The sequence below is a fragment of the Dipodomys spectabilis genome, unplaced genomic scaffold, assembly GCF_019054845.1.
Source record: "Dipodomys spectabilis isolate Male_0828 unplaced genomic scaffold, ASM1905484v1 ptg000058l, whole genome shotgun sequence".
NCBI lineage: Eukaryota > Metazoa > Chordata > Mammalia > Rodentia > Heteromyidae > Dipodomys > Dipodomys spectabilis.
The window spans coordinates 839,708-843,750 of NW_024870735.1; positions in this window are offsets into that span (position 1 = coordinate 839,708).

Consider the following 4,043-nt stretch of genomic DNA (forward strand, 5'->3'; position numbering starts at 1 on the left):
ATACTTGCTCCTGTTGATGTGATGAATTAATTGATTTGTGGATATTGAACCAGCTTTGCATCCCTGAAATGAAAACTGTTTCACCGTGTTGTATGATTTTTTTGGATAAATTGTTGAAGTCGAATGGTCAAAATTTTTTTGAGAAGTTTTGCATCAATGTTCATCAAAGAAATGGGTCTATAGTCCTCTTTCTATGATGAGTCCCTGCCTGGTTTTGGGATGAGGGTTATCATAGCTTCATAGAATCAGTTCGGTAGTGAACTTTCTCTTTCAATTTTATTGAAGAGTTGGAGAAATATTGGTGTGGGCTCTGTTTTGAAGGCCTTGTAGAATTCCACTGTAAAAACATCTGGTCCTGGGCTTTTCTTAGATGGGAAGTCTCATATTGCTGTTTCTATTTCAATGCTTGATATGGGCCTGTTAAAATGGTTTAACTCATCTTGGTTTAGTTTTGGCATGTCAGTATTTGCTAAGAAAAGTTCCATTTCTGCTAAGTTTTCAAACTTATTAGCATAAAATTTTGTGAAGTATTCCCTTATACTGTTCTGTATCTTTGGTGTTTCTGTGGTGATGTTTCCATTCTCATCTCTGCGTTTATTTATTTGGATGTGTTCTCTTCTTTTTCTGATAAGATTTGCTAAGGGTGTGTCAATTTTATTAATTTTTTGAAGAAAGAACTCTTTGGTTTGTTGATTCTTTCTATATTTTTTTGTATTCTAATTCATTTAATTCTGATTTAATTTTAATTATTTCTTTCCATCTACTGGATTGGGGTTTATCTTGCTCCTCTTTTTCAAGGAGGCTCAGATGTCTCATTAAATTGTTGTTTTCAGATCTCTCCAATTTGTTGATGTAGGAATTCAGAGCTATAAATTTGCCCCTGAGTATTGCCTTTGCTGTGTCCCAGAGGAGCTGGTAATTTGTGTGTTCATTTTTGTTGAATAGCATGAACATTTGAATTTCCTTTCTGATCTCTCCCATGACCCACTCGTGATTCAGCAATGTGTTGTTCAGCCTCCATGTGTTACAGGATTTTCTTTGGTGGCTTTTGGTGTTGAGTTCTAATTTTTTTCCCCTGTGGTGTGAGAGAATGCAAGGTATAACTTCAATGTTTCTGAATTTGGACATGTTTGCTTTGTGGCCTAAAATGTGGTCTATTTTGGAAAATATTCCTTGTGCTGCTGAGCAAAACGTTTAATCTGATGCTGCTGGGTAGAATGTTCGGTAGATGTCTGTTAAATCTAGTTGATCTATGCAGTTGTTTAGATCTGTGTTTTCTCTGTTGAGTTTTTCTGAGTTTATCTATCTAGTGGGGAAAGTGGTGTGTTAACGTCCCCAGCAATTCAAGTCCTTGGCGCTATTGGGATTTGAAAGAAAATAGTGTTTCTTGCATAAATTAGGGTGCTCTGTTGTTTGGTGAATTGTGTTGTAATTCTTGCATTAAGAATAAATTGCCATTTGGTTTTAAAAGTTTTAATGTGTATTTGTTTTAAAACAAGCAGCCATGAGACTTCCAGATTTTTCTGTGCATGTGATAGTGTAGAATTAAACCTATGGCTTCATACATATGAGGCAAACCCTCCACCACTGAGCCCAGGAATGACAAATGTAGTAATAGATATGTAGATTGTTTTATATATATATATATATATATATATATATATATATATGTATAAAGCAAGACAGAGATGTCTATATATTATCTAATTATATATAATATATTACTACTAATTATTGATAAGTTATTCCTTCATTTATTTAAATTTTATGTTTAAATACATAAGAAATTATTAATTGAAAATTAGTCAATGTACTATAATTATTGTGAATAATTTTATAATATAATCATACACTAACTACTAATGTAATTATTACTTTACAACATTCCATTCGTATGGATGTATATTGGAATGTGTTTCTTAGGATCTCCCTCCATTCATAGGTGGTAGTCCTGGGATTTGCACCCAAGGTCTAGGTTGCTGGTTTGGGCTATGGCTTCCCTGATATCCCACCAAACTTCAGCAGTGCAAGATCATGTAAACTTTCTGGGCCCTGTCATTTAGACCCAGGAAGGTTGCAATGCAAAGGATAAAACAATGTAATACCACCTTCTGGAACTTCCCAGTTTTGTACTTCTCCTTCACACCCCCTCTGTTTTTTTTCTTTTTTTATTTCAGTTTGGGGCCAGAACTCTGGCTATAGTGTTGTACCTCAACTCTTCAGCTCAAAGCTATCACTCTACCACTTAAGCCATAGTGCTACTTTTGGCTTTTTTCTGCTTATGTGATGCTGAGGAATCGAACCCAGGGCCTTATGCATGCAAGGCAAGCACTCTATTACTGAGCTTCCTTCCCAGCACTTCTCCTTTTTTGCCAGTCCCAAGTTTTGAACTCTGGTCCTAGGATCTCAGGATGGGCTGTGGGTCCAGAAGCTGCAACACAGCCTAGGATGATGAAGCTGAGGCAGAGTTGTCACGAGCTGAGTTCAAGCCCCAGTCCTGGCCAAAAAAATCAAGGCTCTGGCTTGGAATTTGCACCATTTTTCTGGCAGTCCTGGGATTTGAACTCACGGTCTGGGTAACTCTGTGGCACTGTTGGGGAGAGTAAGCTTACCGTCGTTGAAGACAAGAATTTCAGCCCAGTTTCCAGGGCCCTAATTCAAGCCCCAGCACTGAAAAAAAATATCCGCATATGAGATCTATTTACATACATAGGCTTATTCCATATGACATTTATTACCCTTATTTTTTATTTTATTTAGTATTATTACATATATAATATTTATTTAATTTATTACATCTTATCACATGAATGTATTTGCATAAGGATTATAGATCATAATGAGATCCAGGACTTTCACAGAGAAGGAAAAACATGTGTCAAAATTGGTTTCTGATTCCACTTAAAAACTTCCAGCAATGCTGACATTTGAATTCACAGCCCACAATGCCCAATTCATGAAAGGGTCAGTTGTACTACAAAAGCCTTTGGCAAACTGAGCTGCCAGCCAGTTCTGTGGAACAAGCCATAGTAATTGCTGATTGATATAGATATAGATAAAAATGTGGATATAGATAGATAGAAAGATAGAGAGTGAGAGGTAAATAGATAGATAGATAGATGTGTAGTTTGCAATAAATATGAGAGAGAAAATGTGAGGATATTAAATTATATATTTTATGAATTATTCTTAAATTATGCCTCCATTTAATGAAGTAGCATTAAGGTAAAAGTAGTCAGTATTAATTGGGAGAATCATACAAAGAAGCTAGAATGGAAGACATAATCAAATATTTTTCGTGTGGCATTCTATAAGAGAATCATGAACTAATTGCAAATTTAATTGTTACTTTTATAATATTCCATTAAGCATTCTCATGAATAGGAAATATTTTCTCAAGATCTCCCTCCATTTGTAGGTGGCAGGCCTGGCAATCAAACTCCAGGCCTGGGTAGTTTACTTCAAAATGCAAACCATTAGGATGACATTATGAAGATTTCAGTTTGTCACAATGACAAAAAGAACAAGTGGAAAAGAAAGCCAGGTGTCATTTGTTCCTGCCTGTAATCCTAGCTCTTCAGGAGTCTGTGAAGTAGAGAATGCCAATTTGAATTCAGCCAGGACAGGAAGTCCACAGCACTCTTATTCGAAGTGATCAAAGGAATAAAAAATCACCATGAGTGGAGCTGTGGCTGAAGGGCAGAGCTCTACCCTTGAGCAAAAGGAGCTCAGGCACAGTGCCTAGGGTCATAATACAACCCCCGGACCTGCTTAAAAACAAACAAAAAAATCAAGTGACTCCATGTCTCCCCATGTATGTATGGATGTATTTTTATCGGTGAAGGTCCAGAGTCCCTAAGAGGAAAGGCACCCAGCTAGGAAATTTGCTTTGAATAGAATGATTTCATAGCAGAGACAGTACATTCAAGACAGTGCATGTTCCGAAGCTCCCCTCACTGTTCCCATTGTAGCCTGAGGTTTTCTCAGCACCAGGGACTGCTGAAGGAAGTCTGCCTCATTGTTGGAACAGGCAGACAAAAGGC